This window comes from Pelophylax lessonae, assembly GCF_965119305.1.
Source record: "Pelophylax lessonae genome assembly, chromosome: 8".
Classification (NCBI taxonomy): Eukaryota; Metazoa; Chordata; class Amphibia; order Anura; family Ranidae; genus Pelophylax; species Pelophylax lessonae.
The window spans coordinates 270,232,791-270,255,142 of NC_138775.1; the positions used below are offsets into that span (position 1 = coordinate 270,232,791).

Genomic DNA, 22,352 nt, shown 5'->3' on the forward strand with positions numbered 1-22,352 from the left:
TATATATATATATATATATATATATATATATATATATATATATATATTGGTATTTGAGATTTGCGCAAACCAATTAAAATACGCATTTTGGGATTTTTTTTTTTTTACCAAAAATATGTAGCAGAATACAAATTGGCCTAAACTGATCAAAAAAGTTTGATTTTTTAAATTTTTTTATTGGGAATATTTTATAGCAGAAAGTCAAAAATATTACGTTTTTTTCAAAATTGTTACTCTTTTTTTGCAAAATTTGTCGTTAAAGTAACACAGTGTCGAATCGCAAAAAAAATGGGCTGGTTATTAAGGGGGTAAAACCTTCCGGAGCTGAAGTTGTTTAAGCCATGGGTCTGTAAATTTTAAATCTCAATTAAGAAAAACTGTCATTTTGATAAAAAAAAAAAAAAAAAATATATATATATATATATATATATATATATATATATTGGTATGTGAGATTTGTATACTGAGCCCAGAGGCTGAATTCACAAAGCTAATACAAAAGGAGAAAACTTCCTTTAAAAAAAAAAAAAAAAAGTCAGTTATTGGCTGAGTGCCAAAAACAACAACGGCAGTTAGGTCACATGACTGTGATGTCATCAGCCGCCCCTATATAAGAAGCTGACAGTTGGATCCTGCCAGTCCCCAGAGTGGTCAGCATACTGTGCAGACGTGTTTTTTTTTCTCTGGCGATATTTTGCTTGTGATTTCATCCTAGCAATTTACTGTGATTTGATTCAATCGTATTGTAATTTTTTCTCTTGAATACTTCAAGTGTGCTTGAATTATTCTTCACAATGAGATTTTTTCAGTGTAAAAAGGCTGTTTATCACATTAACACCGAAGATAAACAGAGCACTGGAATACCACCTATGGATGGTATCATTGCACAACCTGCAGATACCCCAACCAAGAAGCCCACAAAAATGAAGAGGGCTCGAGCTTTTCTCCGCGGGTGCTTTAGAGCGGCCGCTGGATGCTTTGGTGTCGGCTATAAAGTCGATGGCTCAGACTACAAGACAGAGTGGAATGGTAAGTATTGTGGACAGGGCCGGTATTAGGGGGGGGGGGCAGCTGCCCTGGGCGGAATGATTTACTGTGGGGAAGAGGGCGGAGTTTGCCCTGCACAGAATATTCTGCCCAATGTAAGACAGAGAGCGGCTCTGTTCCTGCATGTAGAGTAGATGGTAGCCCCGCCCCCTGCCTGCACAGCGCGCTGTACTATTCCCCCAGTGACAGAGTGGAGGAGGCGGGGCAGGTGAGGGTGGGAGGGCTCCGACTATCAGCGCTTCCTGATTGGCTCCAGAATAGATGCACACTGTACAACTTTCCCCGTTCTGAACAGCGGCTTCCCCCTCCCCTATCTAATCCTTTCTATCACTCCTGCTTTCTCTCACAGCTTCCCGATGTTCGCGGGACATCACCACCCCAAAGCCTTCTGCTTTTATCTCTCCCTGCTCTGGGCGATCTCAGAGCCCATTTCCTTCTCTATGTAGTAACCCCTCCTCCCAGACCCGGATTGGCCAATCGGGAGCACCCGGTGGGCTGGATTGGTCATTTCTCGGTGAAGAGGAAGTCACTTACTAAACTCACTGCGTTCCATGCCTCGGTCCCACTCCAAAAAACACGCCCCCGGGCCGATAATTGGCTTGCAGGCGATACACTTCTGGTGGGAGGCGTGGAAGAAGAGATGGGCACCCTATCACAGGATGGATCAGAGAGTTGATCATGGAGCCGTGTGGAGATGATGGGAGGGACAGGAGCTCTGGCCACTCCTCCCTCTGGGGAATTCAGCTGAGGGGCGGGGCTGTAGAGTGCAGAGCCGAGCAGAGTCACCTCGGAGCTAAACCAGCCTGACCTGCCGTGTGTGTAGCAGCAGCTCAGTGTGTGATAATGACAGCAGTCTAAGGTGTTCTGTGTGTCCAATCACCAGCAGGACTGACTGAGCGTTCCTTCCTTCTTCCCCAGTTAAAATCAGGAAGACTGGGAATATCCACACCCAACTGCCAGCATAACAGAGGGAAAGTACAGAGAAAACTTTATATATGAAACATTATATGATCAGCCTCTCCTGTCTGCAGCTCTGATAGTGTCATATTACAGGCACTGATGGTAATTATTGTTTTGAGTTTAGACTGCACACAAAGAGCTCAGACTGATGTCAGGGGGCGGGGTTTGAGACTGCTAAAGAAATATTGGAAGATCAGAAATAAAATGTAAAAAGTCAAATATTTAGACAGGACAGAAATAAAAATATCTGATCTGTTAGAAAGCTTTATACAAAGAGATAAGACTCAATTCACAGTGCTAACAGGAATAAAGATCTTTATTTAACCACTTAAGCCCTGGAAGATTTTACCCCCTTCCTGACCAGGGCCTATTTTGCGATTCGGCACTGCGTGACTTTATCGGACAATTGCACGGTCGTGCGACGCTGTACCTAAACGAATTTGACGTCCTTTTTTTCCCACAAATAGAGATTTATTTTGGTGGCATTTGATCACCTTTGCGATTTTTTTTTTTTTTTGCACTATAAACAAGAAAAGAGCGACAATTCTGAAAAAAAATATATTTTTCACTTTCTGCTATATACAAACACAATTTTTGGGGAAAAAAATTCACTTTTTTAAATAAAAAAATAAGAAAAAAGTAAAGTTAGCCCAAGTTTTTATAATGTGAAAGATAATGTTATGCCAAGTAAATAGATACCCAACATGTTATGCTTCAAAACTGCGCACGCTTGGGGAGTGGCGACAAGCATTGGTACTTAAAAATCCCCATCGGTGACATTTTAAACATTTCTACAGGTTACCAGTTTAGAGTTACAGAGGAGGTCTAGGGCTCCAATTATTGCTCTCGCTCTAACGATCGCGGCAATACCTCACATGTGTGGTTTGAACGCCGTTTACATCTATGGGCGCGACTTGCGTATGCGCTTGCTTCTGCGTGTGAGCTAACAGGGATGGGACAATTTAATGTCTTTTTTTCCTATTTATTTTATCTTTTATTTTTTATTTTTACACTGTTTTTTTTATTTTTTTATTTTGATCACTTTTATTCCTATTACAAGGAATGTAAACATCCCTTGTAATAGAAATAAGCATGACAGGACCCCTTTAATGTGAGATCTGGGATCAAAAAGACCTCCGATCTCACATCTACACTAAAAAAGAAAAAAAGTCATTTATTTTCATCTTGGAAAAAAAATGGGCTCTTTAACCACTTGCCGACCGCCGCACGACTATCTACGGCGGCGGTCAGCCCCTCACAGGCAAAGTGACGTAGGTCTACGTCGCTCGCCTGTGAGGGTTTAGGGAGCGAGCACGCGCCGCCGGAGGCGCGCTCCCGCTCCCGCGTGGTCACGGACCCCCCCGCGCGTGTGACCGGCGGACCCGATCGCCGCCGGCCACTCTGCGATCGGCGGGGGAGAGGGAGAAAGTCAGGCAGCTTGTGTAAACAAGCTGCCTGTCATTCTCCTCTCTGTATGAGAGCTGATCACATGGATCTACTATGTAGATCCATTGATCACTCTGCATACAGTTGAAGCCACAGCCAATCACAGTTAGAATCACGCCCCTAGGGACACACACAGCCCCTCCCTCTCAAATAAAGTTAACCCCTTCACTACCAGTGTATTTTTACAGTAACAGTGCATATATATAGCACTGATTACTGTAGAAATGTCACTGGTAACCCCAAAAGTGTCAAAAATGTCAGTCAAGGGTCCGATCTTTCCGCCGCAATGTCGCAGTACCGCAAAAAAAATCGCAGATCGCCGCCATTACGCGTTAAAAAAAAAACAACAAAAATGACAAAAATCTTTCCCTTTGTTAGTAAACGCAATAACTTTTGCGCAAACCAATCAAAATACGCTTTTTGCGATTTTTTTTACCAAACATAGGTAGCATAAAACAAATTGGCCGAAAATATTAAAAAATTTTGATTTTTACATTTTTTTTGGGGGGAATTTCATATAAAAAAAAGGGAAAAATATTGCTATTTTTGCAAAATTTACGCTCTTTTTTTGTTTATAGCGCGTGATCAAAAAATCGCACAGGTGATCAAATACCGCCAAAAGAAAGCTCTGTTTGTGGGAAAAAAAGGACGCCAAATTCGTTTAGGTACAGCGTCGCACGACCGCGCAATTGTCCGTTAAAGTCACGCAGTGCCGAATCGCAAAATACCCTCTGGTCGTTTAGCAGCCAAATCCTCCGGGGCTTAAGTGGTTAAATCGGTTGCTAGGAAGCGACGTATGATGTCGCTCCGGTCCTCCAAGGCCATAGAGTCAAGTGAGGACCATCTTGCCCTCACTCGACTTCCTGCCTGAGGGGACAGCAGATCGGATCATTTTCCCCACCACCGATGGGTCCGGTAAGCAGGGAAAAGGACCGGGAAGCGGTGGGAGGGAAGGGGGCATCTCTCCCGTCACCCATAAGGGTGATCCCGCGGAGAATCTGCCGCTGGGACCACCCTTATGTCAAAGCTGACTGCCCGCAGTTTCAAAAAATACCGGGGTTATGGCAGCAGATATGTAACGTCAAAGTACCGACGTAAAACTGCGGCGGCGGTCCAGAAGTGGGTAACTGATACATTTGCAGGACAACTTGTTCTGTCGATAAACAACAGACTTACTTGCCGGTTCACCAGGTGAAAATAAAGGAAAGCCTAAAGAAAGAAAACGAATGCAGCTATCACATCTACTAATGAGTAAGCTGCAATATAATAAATGTTTGCTTTTGGGTTAAATAGAACTTTCATATATATTAATAAAAGAGACATTATGAATATCTATATAAACCAATGATAGGAACATCATACATAAATATTCCTACTACATTCGTCTCTCTCAGCCAAAAGAAACATATCAGCGGAATGTCAGGCTGGTGTAAGACCCCCATAGTGGGTGGCTGGTCTCCTGTCTGATTTCAGGGATGACATATGACACATTTTCTGAACAATACTGCCAGTTCAAAAAGCCCTTCCTTTTCACTTAAAATATATTTGCCATTTTTCTCAGCTGGTCTGCCACACTGCACAGCCAGGCAGGTGACAGCAACTTCTTGTTGCAGTTTTACAACTTCCTTTGTGACCCGCCCACTCATTTTCAGTGGCGGTTGGTGCTCCATGGGCCTGGGGGGGGGGCAGCAGACGGACCACACCAGCCTGCACACCATACCCCCTCCCCCGGGTCGCCGGCTCACTCCCCATGTGGAGGGCAGGCAGCGGCAGCTTCCCCTCAGTCTCCTGCATTTCCTCCCTCCTCCTCCTCCTCCTTGGCCAATGGCATGGCTTCTCCTTTTGGCCAATCGGGAAACGGGTCTCAGGATTCTGATTGGCCAGGAGGAGGATCCGTGTAACAATAGCGAATATTCATTCGCTATTGTCACACAACTGGGTGGGCTCAGGGCACAGTGCTCTGCGCCCCGAGCCCACCTTTTTTTGAAGCCTATTAGAGACTCTGGCTCTAATCACGTGCTTCAAAAAAAAAAACCTCATTGGAATCCATGCGTCCAGCGCCCTGCATGTAGATTAGGGGGCCAGACGCATGGATAGGAGGGGCGGCACCCCTGCGCCCCCACTGGACGGGCCGCCACTGCTCATTTTACTATAAAAGTCCATCACCACATCATTGAAAATACTTGTTGCCCGGCTTCTTGACTCACTGACTAGTAGAAAGCATCACAGCCAGTGGGTTGGGATAAGTGTCAGGCAACCAGCAGTTTTATATAAAGACCAACAATGGCTGTCCCTGTGTCCCTGTCATAATGGGTTTAGTTCTTGTCCCTGGCACTGCAGTTTTGAACTTTTCTCTCTATAACTTGATGTTCTACAATGAAAAATCTATTAAAAGTAGATGTAGTTGCTAATTCTGATTCCTTTTTTTTTTTTTATTGCAGATGTATACGGTACTTACCGCAGAGTCAGCTCACACGGCAGGCCTGCCCCAGTGAGCGAGACTGAAGGTGAAATCCACACCGAGACTCCACCAAGATGTTACCGCCGGTCCCCTAGCACTAGGGAGATCATCCCAATAAGATTGGATGGCTTCAGATTCCATTGCACTCTCGGAGAGGGAGGTTTCGGAAAGGTAAGTGGTCAGATCTTTTCTCTGATTTATAATATTTAGGTAGAATGGGGAAGGATTTGAACCCCTGTCTGGCCTTATCACTATCCAGGACTACATTAGAGAGATTTCCCCTCACTTCCTGTCCTGCTGACAACGGTTTCACAAGACAGGAAGTGATGTAAAATCTGCATAAAGGACACAGACAGAAATCCCCTCACCCTAAGTATTTTGATTTCTGTCTGTGTGGCTGTTGCAGAGATAAATGTAGCACCCTCCTAGGTAGGTGATAATTAGAGAGTATAGTTTTTGGCTCTGTCTGCCTATCAGAAGAGCAGCAGGCAAATCTATTTTGCTTCCTGTCTAGCAGAGAGCAGGATCTGTGAGTTAGGTCTGCTCAGTGTGCTCAGTATGTGATTCATTGGGTCTAGAGAGTGTTTCACACTAGACCAATTGGGAGGCATGTTGGACAGTGGGAGGAAACCGCACCAATGGGTACATAAGCTTTGATACAGTCCTGGTGATTGGCAGAGACTGGCTGTCTCTGTGCATTTTGGAATCCTGTATAAAAGCCAGGAGCACATGTGCTGTGGGGTCTTTGGCTGGTGAGTCCTGGAGGGAGGGTGGCGGCTGCCTCCTTCTCTGTAGCAGTGGCACATGGCATCAGGAGGTCGTCCTTAGGGCCAGAGGAACGGAGCTGAACCCAGAGGTCCAGGAAAGCTGACTGAGGGGGAGACACTGGAGACCGTAGAAAAACAGTACCGTGAGTACAGGGGATTGTGTCAAGAGGCCTGACCTGAGGGGGGCCACCCCGGAGTAGGATAGTCAGAGAACGGGTGTCAGTGGTCGAGAAAGAGGATGCTAGGAAAGTCTCCTGAAGAGAATTTAGTTAATCATTCATCTGGATAGAAACTTAACCCCAAATTCACCTAAGTGGCAGGGAGAATCAACAACCTGGCTGTATTGAGAATTAGAAGTCCTCCATCTTGTGAATAGTTTATTTGGAGTACCCCACAATTCTATTCTCCCATCCCTATTTAAAATAAAACACCAAAAACAACTACATATCCCTGGACTAATCATTGACTGAGCCAAGAAGTAAAGTGTTAAATTGTGAATGCCAATATTGTGAACGGTAACCCAGGAGGACCCGAAAGTGTGATATCCAGCAGTCCTCAAGGGGGCAGTGCTACATAAACATACACTTAAAAGCCCAATTCTTTCCATTTCATTCAGATGAATCAGTTCCAGGTGCATTAAAAAACACAAAAGGTGATCATAAATAATGTTTTCTTTAGCAGCTAATACCAAAGTGGAAAAACCTGTTCATTGCCAGCATGTTATAGAGTGGGGCGCTGGCTCTCTCTTGGGAAGCAGTGGTCTCTCTACAGTGGTTCGACATGCCCCCTGATGAGTCAGAGCTACAGCTCTCCAATCAGCAAAGTTCATGTTCCATGCTGATTGGAGAGCTCTGGGCTCTGATTCAGAATGGGACATGTCCACTGCTTCTGGGGTAGAGGCCAGGGGGGGGGGGCAAAGGACAGGCTTTTCTATTCAGGTTGTTGCAGCTTTTTATTTAAAACAATCTATAAGACTTGTATTGTACATATTTGATTTTGATGCATCTGAAATGTATTTAGTTGTTTTCAACTCAATCTTCACTCAGGCGTCTAACTTTATATAACATAGAAAGAATCAGGGTGGTGAAGAACAACAGCTTCTTCATGAAGGATTGAGTAGTGAAATGGGATGATCTCACCTTTCTTGGTGGATTCTTTATTGAGGTATATCTCAGTGCACCAGGATGAGTGAGACTTCAGCCAAGGGTGAGAGAAGGTCCCGGAATTTCAGCTGTTTCACCGGTGTAGACCCCTGTAGTGAATAATAGGCCATTATGGTGATTCTACCATTATTGGTGACCCATAAATAAAGTATTAAATGTGAATAAACTTCTCTGATCGTCAACTAAAATTTACTCTCCCTCTGTTCCCTTCAGGTTGTTTTAGCATCACACACCTCCAGTGATCAACCGCTGGCTCTCAAAATCATGATCAAGAACAAGAGAGACTACAAAGAAACCCTCAACGAGAGCCACATTTTGAAGGAAGTTCATGTCAGCCCATTCTGCATTCATGCATATGGTACCTTCCAGACAAAGGTAAGTGACTCCACCTTATATTTTTGTGGGAGAGGTTGGTGTTAAATGGTTATCCTCTTAGAATGCCGCTGTAAGTGACGCCTACTTTTCTCACAACCTAGCCAAAGTTGCTTATGGATTCACAGAGCGAATAATTTCTAAAACCTGGATCTTTCTTTCTTCTTTACAGGATCTTGTATTCTTTATCATGGAATACCTGAGTGGTGGAGACCTGCAGAACTTCTTCGTAGAGAGGGCCCCAGTAGATATTGTGACAACAAGGTAAGGCAATGGGGTATTATGATAATAGGGATGGGGTAGAATATAGTACTTAACATAGATCACATCAAGGCATAGACTTTTCCTAGATACAAGATAGATGATACAATAGGGTATCACAATAATAGAGAGTAGACTGTCTGACTTTCAGTACATCTGTCCTTCCAAAGATCTACCTATACATGTACAATCACACACTGAACAGACATCCCAGGCACTGGACATAATTCATTTTCTACTGAGACTAATTCCAGACAATCTATTTTACCCGGAGAGTAATCTATCACGATGTGTCTACAGATGTCATCACGATGTGTCTACAGATGTCACCGAGGGGGAGATTTACTAAAACCGCAACAGTAACTTCAGCATGTTCAGTTAAGCTTTGGCAAAAAAACCTAGAAGCTGGTTACTGTGCTGCACCACATTTTGTGTACATCAGTTTTAATAAATCTCCCCCAGTGTGTCCATATAGATACTGTTATAATCCATTCAACCATTATTGGCCAGTTCATCATCCAGTGGAAGCTTCCAACCCTTCATCTGATTGCGCAATATCTAACCTATCGCTTCTCAGATTTCTAAGCAAATAGATCATATGGAGGTCTGCCAATGAATCAATTTGATTTCCATCTAACGGGTTCTTGTACAATGTCATTTTTGATAACGTTTTGTCTGTAAATGTAAAACTTTTTTTGTAGTATTTCATGGAGCAGTAGCGGCTGGTGCTAAAAAAATTTTTTTTTGGGGGGGGGGGGGGGGGCGCAAACAGAAAAATGTAATAGGCATTGCTTCGCGGCAAAAAAACACGGTAAAAAATTGCGTGACTTTGAGGTCACACAAGAGTGAAAGGGGCCTTCAGTAATCAAGGTACAGTGCCTTTAAAAAGTATTCAGTCACCCCTTGAAATAATCCACATTTTGTCATGTTAACTTACAACCAAAAACGTAAATGTATTTTATGTGATAGACCGACACATAATTGTGAAGTGGAAGCAAAATGATAAATGGCTGATTCCGGGCAGTGTCCCCCCCCCCCCCATACTGATCCTGGTCAGATCCCAGTGTACTCCCCCCATTGAGGGTACAGTAGTAAGGGAGATAATGCATATGGAGATGAGGGATGTGTAGATATGGGGGAGGGGGGTTTGTGATTTATATGAAGATAAGGGAGTGCAGTAGGGGAAGTATGGAGATTGGAAGGGATATAGATATAGATATATATCACTAAGAGGTTAAGGAGTTATATATTGCAATGAGGGGGTGCAGTGAGGGGTAATGCATGGAGAGAGCAGTAAGACTAATGTATGACAATAGGTGGGGGAAAGAGCAGGGGTTAATGATGTACACAGATGGGGGGTGGTGCAATAAATGGTAATTCATGGAGATGGAGGCGAGTAAGGGGTTAATGTATAGAGATGTGCAGCAAAGGGTTAATGGTGCACACAGATGGAGGGGGGTGCAATATGTGGTAATTCATGGAGATGGAGGCGAGTAAGGGGTTAATGTATAGAGAGGTGCAGCAAAAGGTTAATGTTGTACACAGATGAAGGGGGTGCAATATGTGGTAATTCATGGATGTGGGGTGTGAGTAATGGGTTAATGCATAAAGGGGGGTTGCAGTATTGGGTTAACGTCAGGCGTGCACAGCCTATTGCATTAGGGTGTGCACCCCAAAGCTCAAACACACATGCTTGTGTACACACACACACACACACACACACACACACTATTGTCAAAAGTATTGGGACGCCTGCCTTTACAAGCACATGAACTTTAATGGCATCCCAGTCTTAGTCCGTAGGGTTCAATATTGAGTTGGCCCACTCTTTGCAGCTACACCAGCATTAACTCTTCTGGGAAGGCTGTCCACAAGGTTTAGGAGTGTGTCTATGGGAATGTTTGACCATTCTTCCAGAAGCGTATTAGTGAGGTCAGGCACTTGATGTTGGACGAGAAGGCCTGGCTTGCAGTCTTCGCTCTAATTCATCCCAAAAGGGTTCTATCAGGTTACATAGTTTGTGAGGTTGAAAAAATACATCAGTCCATCCAGTTCAACCTATGATGTGTGTGTGTGTGTGTGTTTGCTGTTAACCGTACATTGTATACCCCTGTATGTTGTGGTCTTTAAGGTGCCCATCTAATAGTTTTTTGAAACGATCGATACTCCCTGCTGATACCACTGCTTGTGGAAGAGAAGTCCACATCCTTACTGCTCTGACAGTGAAGAACCCCTTACGTATTTTAAGGTTAAACCGTTTCTCCTCTAGTTTTAGTGAGTGGCCACGTGTCTTATTGTATTCCCTTTCTCTAAAAAGTTTGTTCCTTATGCTAGGGTCACCACCAGTACAGTATTTGTACTTTGATATCATATCCCCCCTCACTCGTCTCTTCTCCAGAGAGAATAAGTTCAGTGCTTGTAGTCTTTCCTCATAGCGGATGCCCTCCATTCCCCTAATTATTTTTGTTGCCCCTCTCTGGACTCTCTCCAGACCGGTGCCCAGAACTGGACAGCATTCTGCAGATGTGGCCGGTCCAGAGTCTTGTAGATTTGGAGAATAATCTCTTTATTTCTGGAGTGAATCCCCTTTTTTATACATGCCAGTATTCTGTTGGCTTTGCTTGCAGCGGCTTGGCATTGCATGCCACTGCCAAGCCTGTTGTCCACTAGTACCCCCAGGTCCTTTTCCATCCTAGACTCACCCAGAGGTTTCCCCCCAGTGAGTAGCTTGCTTTCATGTTTCTGATGCCCAAGTGCATTACTTTACATTTTTCAACATTAAACCTCATCTGCCATGTAGTTGCCCACCCCATTATTTTGTTCAGGTCCGCTTGTAAGGTTTCCACATCCTGCATAGAAGATATTGGCATACTTAGTTTAGTATCATCCGCAAATACTGAGATTGTACTAGATATCCCCTCCTCTAGATCATTTATGAATAAATTAAACAGGATTGGTCCCAGGACAGAACCTTGGGGGACCCCACTTTCCACACCTGCCCAATCCGAGTACTCCCCATTTATCGCCACCCTCTGCACTCTTCCCCTGGAGCCAGTTCTCTATCCAGGTACTCACCCTATGGTCCATACCTACATTCCTTAGTTTGTACAGTAAGCGTTTGTGGGGAACGGTATCAAATGCCTTTGCAAAGTCCAGATACACCACATCCACAGGCTTACCTTTATCTAGGTGGCAGCTCACTTCATCGTAGAAGGTTAATAGATTGGTTTGGCAAGAACGATTTTTCATGAATCCATGCTGATTACTACTAATAATACCGTTTTCATTACTAAAGTCTTGTATGTGGCCCCTTAACATCCCCTCAAAAATCTTGCAGACTACTGATGTTAGGCTGACTGGCCTATAGTTACCCGGGATATATCTCGGGCCTTTTTTAAATATTGGTACCACGTTGGCTTTTTTCCAATCAGCTGGCATCATACCCGTCTGTAGACTATCCTTAAAGATCAAGAATAATGGTCTGGCAATCATCTGGCTGAGCTCTTTAAGAACCCTCGGGTGCAAGCCATCCGGTCCCAGTGATTTATTTATGTTAAGTTTCTCTAGTTTAGTTCTAAGTCTATCCTCTGTTAGCCATGGGGGTATTTCCTGAGGTGTATTATTTAGTTTAACATTACAAGCTGGGTTAGTGTAGCCCCCCGATTCTTTTGTGAAGACTGAAGAGAAGAAATTATTTAACACTTCCGCCTTTTCTCTGTCCTCTGTGGCAAAATTTCCTTTGTCATCTTTTATGGGGCCAACATGTTCTGGCCTCGCTTTCTTACTGTTTATATACTTAAAGAATTTCTTGGGGTTCTTTTTACTCTCTTCCGCTATATGTCTCTCGTGTTCTATTTTAGCCGCCTTGATTTTGTCTTTACATTTCTTATTACACTCTTTGTAATGCTTGAATGCTGCCAATGACCCCTCAGCCTTGTATTTTTTGAAGGCCTTTTCTTTAGTATTAATATGCATTTTTATGTTGGAGTTTAGCCACCCAGGTTGAGGTCAGGACTCTGTGCAGGCCAGTCAAGTTCCTCCACCTCAAACTCGCTCATCCATGTCTTTATCGTCCTTGCTTTGGGCACTGGTCCAAATCATTTGGTGGAGGGGGAATTATAGTGTGGGGTGTTTTTCAGGGGTTGGGCTTGGCCCCTTAGGCGTCAGCATACCAAAACATTTTGGACAATTTCATGCTCCCAACTTTGAGGGAAGAGTTTGGGGATGACCCCTTCCTGTTCCAACATGACTGCACACCAGTGCATAAAGAAAGGTCCATAAAGACATAGACTTAGCATGGGTGGTGGAAAATTAACTTCAAGTGCAATAATTTACATTATAATAGTAACTAAAACATATAAAATTAGGTGTAAGAATCTAAAAAATAAAAATTTCTCTACTGGTGTGAACCTTCCAACTAAAAAGTTTTTGCACTTAAATTGTATGACAAATATCTGTAGAGGGGTTCCACCATCCCTGCTAAGTTTTGAAAAATATATATGCCTTATTTTCCTTTTGATGTGTATTACATGTGAAATCACATATCTCTGGAATTATTGCACTTGAAGTTAATCTGTATGGCAAATATCTATAAGAGGAGTTTCCACCTTCATGTTTATGTCTTGTTTTCAGTTTGATGCCTTTTTTATGTGCAGTTACATACTACAGAGACAGGCATTGTGGTAATGTTTAACTTTATTAAGATTTCCATACATTAGAGGGTTCCACCATTCGTGAGTTAGCGCTGCACATTTTTTTTTTGTAGTGTGGGAACACCTAACAGTGCTTAGCAGAAAGCTTTTTACTGACAGTTTTTTTATTTTACTAGTAATTTATTGTAAATAGTAGTGTGGTGATTACTAGGGATGATCGAACTTTTGAAAAGTTCGGTTCGACCAGAACACCCGAACTTCACGAAAGTTCGGCCCGGATTTCAGAACCCCATTGAAATCAATGGGACCCGAACTTCTGTAATCAAAAAACACCATTTTTAAGCCCTAAAACCCAATAAATGCCCCTAAAAAGTGCCTAGGGTTCTGGGTCATGCCCCATTAACTATTAATCACACAAAAAAAAGTTCTTAAAAATTGTCATTTTTGATAAAAAAGCCAATTATTGAAAAATTAAAAAAAAAAAAAAAAGAGATTTTTTTGATTTTTACTTTGGATTTAGTATCTGGGGGGTCTAAAAGGTGTGCATGTGAAGTTTCAGCTCTGTAGCATGTCCAGAACCATGAAAAAAAAAAAGATAATTTTTCAGTAGAACAGGGATGTGGTTCGGGAGCCTCCTTTAACTTTAACACCTATATGATCTTTTTTTCTGGTTCTGGACATGCTACAGAGCTGAAACTTCACAGGTACACCTTTTAGACCCCCCCAGACACAAAATCACACAAAAAAAAGTTCTTAAAAATTGTCATTTTTGATAAAAAAGCCAATTATTGAAAAATTTAAAAAAAAAAAAAAAAAAAGAGATTTTTGATTTTTACTTTGGATTTAGTATCTGGGGGGTCTAAAAAGTGTGCATGTGAAGTTTCAGCTCTGTAGCATGTCCAGAACCAGAAAAAAAAAGATCGTTTGTATTAGAAAACTTTAAGCACAGGAATATGGCTTCTCTGCTGTAAGACCTTGCCGGTTTAATAGCAGGCATTTTTGTTGGGTTCTTTGCAGTCAGGAAAAACATCTGAACTTGTGTATAGTAGTACTGTGCACAAGTTCTGATGTTTTGCCTGCCTCCAAAATTCCCCAAAAAATGCCAGCAAAAACACACCTGGGCATTTTTTTTTTTTGACGCTAGCGTTTTTTTTGGCATTTTTTGGGGTTCTTTTGAGGCAGGCAAAACATCTGAACATGTGTATAGGGGGGATATATAGACATATATGTCTGAATATATACCCCTAGACATATATAGGTGTGATAGTAGCAGAAATAAATGCTTGCGCTAATGAAATCATTTACAGTAATATATTTCTGCTACTATCACACCTATATATGTCTAGGGGTATATATTCAGACATATATGCCTATATATACACCCTATACACATGTTCAGATGTTTTGCCTGCCTCAAAAGAACCCCAAAAAATGCCAAAAAAAACGCTAGCGTCAAAAAAAAAAAATGCCCAGGTGTGTTTTTGCTGGCATTTTTTGGGGAATTTTGGAGGCAGGCAAAACATCAGAACTTGTGCACAGTACCACTATACACAAGTTCAGATGTTTTTCCTGACTGCAAAGAACCCAAAAAAATGCCTGCTATTAAACCGGCAAGGTGTTACAGCAGAGAAGCCATATTCCTGTGCTTAAAGTTTTCTAATACAAACGATCTTTTTTTTTATGGTTCTGGACATGCTACAGAGCTGAAACTTCACATGTACACTTTTTAGACCCCCCAGACACTAAATCCAAAAATCAAAAAATCTCTCTTTTTTTTTTTTTTTTAATTTTTCAATAATTGGCTTTTTTATCAAAAATGACAATTTTTAAGAACTTTTTTTGTGTGATTTTGTGTCTGGGGGGTCTAAAAGGTGTACCTGTGAAGTTTCAGCTCTGTAGCATGTCCAGAACCCCAAAAAAAGATCATATAAGTGTAAAAGAGGGGTCCCACCATCCCTGCTCTACTGAAAAATTATCTTTTTTCTGGTTCTGGACATGCTACAGAGCTGAAACTTCACAGGTACACTTTTTAGACCTCCCAGACACTAAATCCAAAAAAAGTCATGCCTGCCTCCAAAAATGCCCGATAAATGCAAGAAAAAGCGCCGTAGAGAAGCCGTATTCCTGTTCTAATAAAAATTATAAGAAAATGCTAATTTTTGGGGGGTTCTGGACATGCTACAGAGCTGAAACTTCACATGCACTCACATTAGACCCCCCAGATACTAAATCCAAAGTAAAAATCAAAAAATCTCTTTTTTTTTTTTTTTTTTTTTTAATTTTTCAATAATTGGCTTTTTTATCAAAAATGACAATTTTTAAGAACTTTTTTTTGTGTGATTTTGTGTCTGGGGGGTCTAAAAGGTGTACCTGTGAAGTTTCAGCTCTGTAGCATGTCCAGAACCATAAAAAAAAAGATTGTTTGTATTAGAAAACTTTAAGCACAGGAATATGGCTTCTCTGCTGTAACACCTTGCCGGTTTAATAGCAGGCATTTTTTTGGGTTCTTTGCAGTCAGGAAAAACATCTGAACTTGTGTATAGTGGTACTGTGCACAAGTTCTGATGTTTTGCCTGCCTCCAAAACCCCCCAAAAAATGCCAGCAAAAACACACCTGGGCATTTTTTTTTTGACGCTAGCGTTTTTTTTGGCATTTTTTGGGGTTCTTTTGAGGCAGGCAAAACATCTGAACTTGTGTATAGTGGTACTGTGCACAAGTTCTGATGTTTTGCCTGCCTCCAAAACCCCCCAAAAAATGCCAGCAAAAACACACCTGGGCATTTTTTTTTTTTTGACACTAGCGTTTTTTTGGCATTTTTTGGGGTTCTTTTGAGGCAGGCAAAACATCTGAACATGTGTATAGGGGGTATATATAGGCATATATGTCTGAATATATACCCCTAGACATATATAGGTGTGATAGTAGCAGAAATATATTACTGTAAATGATTTCATTAGCGCAAGCATTTATTTCTGCTACTATCACACCTATATATGTCTAGGGGTATATATTCAGACATATATGTCTATATATTCCCCCTATACACATATTCAGATGTCATGTCTGACATCAAACATGTCCTCAAAAAAGCACTGGCAGTGGCAGCCCCTGCAGCATTAAAAAATGCTTGCTGGTGAGAAGCCACATACCTGTCCCGAAGCAGAGAAATGATCATTTCTCTATAGCGGTCACCCTGCTATGGAAGGGTTTTGTCACCCTGCCATAGCAGTCACTGTCAGTTAACCCTACACTACACTACGGTCCCCTGACACTTAACACTTTCCCTACAGAAACTAAATTTTTGAAGCTAACTTAAGTGTAAAGGAGCACTCTAACTACACTAGATATCCCTTTCCTCACACTAAAAATAGCTAAATGACACTTTTAAAGTAAAATTAACAGAACTGCTTCCACTCTCTTCCATGTCCAGTATAACAATGCTGGGAATATGGCGGGGGCGATCTTATATACTGGGGGGCGTATTCACTAATGATTGGTCTAGGGACCCCCTTGTCACTCCAATCACATTCCTAGCATTCTCCTGCCCCCTCAATTGGCTTTTGCTAATGGTTCTGGTCCAATCACGGGCTTTTAAAGCCCATTTCCTGAAGCATTGCATTTTGGGCGGTTCTGGTTGCCGAATTCCGAACTTTTTGGGCAAAAAGTTCTAAATTCGGCCGAACCTCGAACACCCAATGTTCGGGCCGAACCGATGGTGGACCCGAACCGTTCGATCATCCCTAGTGATTACCTATTATACTAAAGATCGGCATGTGGCATTAATAAATATCAACAGATTTCAGCTGTGCCCAACCAGGCCAGCCCCCCCATGGACAATATGCCTGGTTACTGAGTTCATCTCCTCATCCCTGCACTCATGGGCGTCGATAGGCAGCACTGTTGGGCACTGAGTGGCAGCACTGATAGGAGGCACTGATAGGGACTGATAGGCAGCCCTGATTGGCACTGATTGGCAGCCCTGATTGGCACTGATTGGCACTGATGGGCACTGATGAGGCTGCACTGATGGGCACTGATTGGCAGCACTGATAGGTGGCACCGATTGGCAGCACTGATGAGTACTGATAGGCGGCACCGATAGGCAGCACTGATTGGCAGCATCGCTGGGCACTGATGGGTGTCACTGATGGGCACTGATGAGGCGGCACTGGTGGGCACTGATAGGTGGTACTGTTGGGCACTGAGGTGGCACTGGTGGCACTGATAGGTGGTACTGATGGGCACTGATGAGGCGGCACTGGTGGTCACTGATAGGCGGGACTGATAGGCACCACTTATGGACACTAACAGGGGAGAGGGGGAGTTTCACATTCAGCAGATAGTGAGGCTTTTCAGAGCCTGCTCAGTGTGTGTGACACTGTCAGGTAAGGTAACTGCTTGCAGGGAGAAAGACCAGCTGTCAAAACTCAGTGGTGATGTCGGAGGTAGGCAGGATAGAGCAGCTGTCAAACACCAGCCAATGATTGGGCTGCTCAAGAAAGGGGCAGAGCCACATAAACGAAGCAGCCGCCCAGACCCATCCCCTTGGCTGGTGTTTGATATCTGTTCGGTCCCGCCCACCCCCGACATCACCGCTGAGTTTTGACAGCTGGTCTTTCTCCCTGCAAGCAGTAACATTACCTGACAGTGTCAGACACACACTGAGCGGCTCTGACAAGCCTCACTATCTGCTGAATGTGAACCTACCTGCAGGCTACACACTACTTGGATGCAGCATTTCAGGGTCCAGCTTGGTGCTATGCTGCCAGGCTGGACCAATCACAAGACGGCAGACGGAGAGTGGGAGTGTTCTGGGCACATCGCTCTGCGCCCCGAGGACACTCTAAAAGGCCGCCAATCACCTTACAAGTAAAGAGGCACGTGATGCCAAAGCACCACCCCTCCCATAGCCGGCAATGTGTCCGGCGCCCCGCTACCATATTAAAGGTACACTTTTTTTATGCTGATTTTTACACAGTGACTAGCCTTGGGGGGGGGGGGGCCTTCGCCCCTGCGCCCCCTATTGACCAGCCGCCACTGGGATGGAGAGAGGAAGCTTTTTTATTGCTTTCTGTTTTGGTCTTACATACACTTTAGGAGAGATTGTAAAATCACATTCAATCATATTTGGACACCTTTACTATCACAAAAAATTCGCAAAGCATATTTACTACAAATTAATTAACAATTTCAAATATCCTTATAAAACACTTCTATGTATACATTGTGCTATGATCTACCTTTTACTGATAATATTTTATTTCAACCTGATTTAGTTATTACATTCATACATGACAATGCCTGATAATTAAAAATAATTTAAATTAAAGCTTTGTGATAAATGATTTATTATTTTGTGGCCTAGATTACCATATAAAATGTTTATATAATATAATAACCTCATATATAATCTTTTCTATCTCTCCATCAGATTCCTCACTGCGGAGATCCTTTGTGGACTGCAGTTCCTTCATAAACGGGGGATTGTACACCGGGATCTCAAACCAGAAAACATTCTGCTGGATAGCGTCGGACATGTGAGAATCGCTGACTTTGGCTTATCAGCAACAGAGGTGCATGCATCCCGAACGCTGACTTCCAACCTCGGCACTCCACAATACATGGCACCAGAAGTGAGTATTGGATAATTTTGGTTTTCCTGTCTTCTTGTCAGTAATGTAAAACACTGTGCAATATATATGCAATGTGCAATGCATTCCAAAGTGCTCAGAATAAATGTGTAGACGTGTTTAGATTATTGCATATCAAAAACTGAAGAATTGTTGAGATAAATTAGATTAATTAAGTGCAAAGTGTTGTGACTTTTATGAAGTCACAACTGTTTGCACTTAATTAATCTAATTTATCTCAACAATTCTTCAGTTTTTGAGATGCAATAATCGAAACATGTCTACACATTTATTGTGAGCACTTTGGAATGCATTGCACATTGCATATATATTGCACAGTGTTTTACAAAGCAATGGAATGATATGTGTGAATGTTTAATTAAGACATCTGGATACCTTATTTTGCACATTTATTTTATTCTATGCACTTTGGAAACCATTGCATATTTCACACATCCATTGCACGTCAGAAGCACTTTTTTGCACTTTTTCAACACTGTATCAACTTTATATATATTTAATTCATTGTATTTGAAATGTCTGTTTACTAAAGGGTAATAGAGCCTCACCATATACAACACTTAATTTAAGCACATACATAAAATGACGGCAAAATTACTATACATATAGAACTAGAGGGTAGGTGCTGTATTTCAATATTTTTATATTATTGTCAGTAAAACAATCAGTACTGACCATTCTACTCTTTTTAATATTTCCACAGATCTATAAGGAAGAGCCATATGGATTTGCCGTTGACTATTTCTCCCTGGGAGTTATAGTGTATGAGATGGCGATTGGAACTTACCCATTCAACAGCTCCGACACTGACTCAGGCTGGGATACAGACGATGATCCAGGCTGGGATACAGACGATGATCCAGGCTGGGATTCAGATGACGATCCAGGCAATGATTCAGACGACGATCCAGGCAATTATTCAGACGACGATCCAGGCAATGATTCAGACGACGATACAGGCAATGAGTCAGACGACGATGCAGGCAATGAGTCAGACGACGATGCAGGCAATGAGTCAGACGACGATGCAGGCAATGAGTCAGACGACGATGCAGGCAATGATTCAGATGACGATGCAGGCAATGATTCAGACGACGATGCAGGCAATGATTCAGACGCGGATCCAGGCAATGATTCAGACACGGATCCAGGCAATGGTTCAGATGTGGATCCAGGCAATGATTCAGACGACAATCCAGGCAATGATTCAGACGACAAGACAGGCAGTGATTCAGACGACAAGCCAGACAATGATTCAGATGCCTACACAGACATGGATTCGGAAGAGGTGTTGGCATACTACATCCTCAACCATTGTCCAACTTTCCCTGAGGATTTCGATATGGATCTCAAGGACCTCATAGGGGACAAAGTAAGTAAACTCCATCTGTAATCAGCAAAAAAAAAAAGCTATTTTATTACTTTGTACCATGGATAACCTAATTTTTTGTATATTTTTACAGCTCCTATGCAAATGCCCAGAAGGAAGAGAGATTCTTGTTAAAGATCTGCGAAGCCACCCATTTTTTAAGAGCGTAGACTGGAAGGAACTGGAGGCTGGAGAAGTAAGCCCGCCATTTACCATGAGCATAGTAAGTATATGAACCACACATAGGTCAATGGCAGAGCATTGTCCAATGTTCTGCTTTCTATATTCTCCCCCGTCATCTGAGTGTGTATAACCATTTCTAATAGAAAGGTCATCAATGTACATAATCTTCAGTAATAATGTTTCTTCTCTTCACAGTGCCCCCCAGACCTGACGACAGTGATGACAATGAAGGAAATCATAGATCCTGCCAAACTAAAACAGAAGCCCAAACTAAAAGCAAAGGACCAGAAGCTTTTTTTTGGATTCTCTTTCACCAGCAGCAGATGGGGAGAAATGGCAAGACCACAGGTGCCATCAGCTCCCCCTACAAACATTGCAAGACTTTAGATATTATTTTTTCTGAACTACGGAAAAGATGCAAAGCATGTGACCAGTCTGAAACCAAGAACATACTGAGGTTTGCCCCCCCCCCTTCTTATCCACACGGGGAGGTTTCAGGCTGGTACTTTTATTTAGGTAAGTATTGAACTTCCTATAGGGGGAGGTTGGAGGCCAGTATTTCTATTCAGGCGTGTGTTGGACCAGCTATATGGGGAGGCTGGAGGCTGGTCATTTTATTTAGGTGTGTGTTGGACTGGCTTTAAGGGGAGGTTGGAGGCCAGTAATTTGTTTGACGTGAGTTGCATTAGCTAAAAGAGGAGGTTAGAGGATGATACTTTTTCTCATTCAGGTGTTGGGCCAGCTATTGGGGGAGGTTAAAGCTGGTATTTTTTTAACCATGTATTGGACTGGCTATAGAGGGAGTTTGGAGGCCAGTATGTTTTTAGGTGTGTGTTGGATCTGCTATGGCTGGAGGCTGGTACTTTCATCTAGGCGTGTGTTGGACTGGCTTTAAGGGGAGGTTGGAGGCCAGTAATTTGTTTTTAGACATGTGTCGGATCAGCTATAGAATAGGTTGGAGGATAGTAATTCTTTTTTTTTCAGGCGTGTGCTGGACTGGCTTTAAGGGAAGGTTGGATGCCAGTATTTTTTAGGTGTGTCCTGAATCAGCTATAGGACTAGGTTGGATGCTGATTAGAGATGTGCCGGTTTTCAGTAATTCGATATATCGCGGTATTGCATACCACGGTATTGATATTGTGGTCATTTTTTAAATACCGTGTTTCTCTGCTCCTCAAGTCTTCCTTTTGAATTGATACTTTCAGTGAGCTGGATGACTTTCACTCACTCAACAGTTCACTCACTCAATAGAAACAGCTCTTGTAATATGATCCTAAAGTGAGAGAGCTTAGCTCCTCCCTGTAACCAATCAGACGGCTCCCAGCACACACACACATGCTTCTTCCAGGGCTCAGACACAGACAGAAACTGCCTAATACAAGCAAGTCTCTGCAGATAGAATAGGATGATAGATAGATAGAAAGAATAAGATAGAAAGAATAAGATTGAAATAATTAGATAGATAGATTGAATAAGATAGATAGATAGATAGATAGATAGATAGATAGATAGATAGATAGATAGATAGATAGATAGATAGATAGATAGATAGATAGAATAAGATAGATAGAATAAGATAGATAGATAGAATAAGATAGATAGATAGAATAAGATAGAATAAGATAGATAGATAGATAGAATAAGATAGATAGAAAGAATAAGATAGATAGATAGAATAAGATAGAAAGAATAAGATGGATATAGAGATATATAGAGATATACACACATACATACACGGGCATAGCAGCATATTTATAGATGCACAGGCATAGCAGCCCACATTACATTATTATATAGCCATCAAGCAGTGTCCGGTCTACCTGGGGATGACTGGTCCTGGCGCTCAGCTCCGATTTGATGGCCTGGTCATTAAGGGGGCAAATCTTTGCGGTCCAGAAGTGGTTAAACCTGCAGGAGGACAAGTATTTTTATTTATAAATTACTTTGCTATTGCTTTAGGCCTGGTTCACATGTATGCGGGTTGGCGACCCACATTTGCTGGGCCAGCTATTGGGGGAG

General features: G+C 42.4%; 1 long non-coding RNA gene and 1 pseudogene across 2 annotated transcripts in view; both read right to left on the reverse strand.

The window, feature by feature from the left end:
- LOC309561672 overlaps positions 1-5,123 on the reverse strand; it is a 34,797-nt pseudogene extending 29,674 nt beyond the window's left edge. The window contains exon 1 of the transcript in view: positions 4,959-5,123. The product of the transcript in view is annotated as an uncharacterized misc_RNA (transcript). The remainder of the gene's footprint in view (positions 1-4,958) is intronic.
- LOC309562042 overlaps positions 1-22,352 on the reverse strand; it is a 172,036-nt gene that overhangs the window by 98,870 nt on the left and 50,814 nt on the right. The window contains exon 2 of the long non-coding RNA XR_014225615.1: positions 7,821-7,851. This is a non-coding gene — a long non-coding RNA (uncharacterized lncRNA). The remainder of the gene's footprint in view (positions 1-7,820; positions 7,852-22,352) is intronic.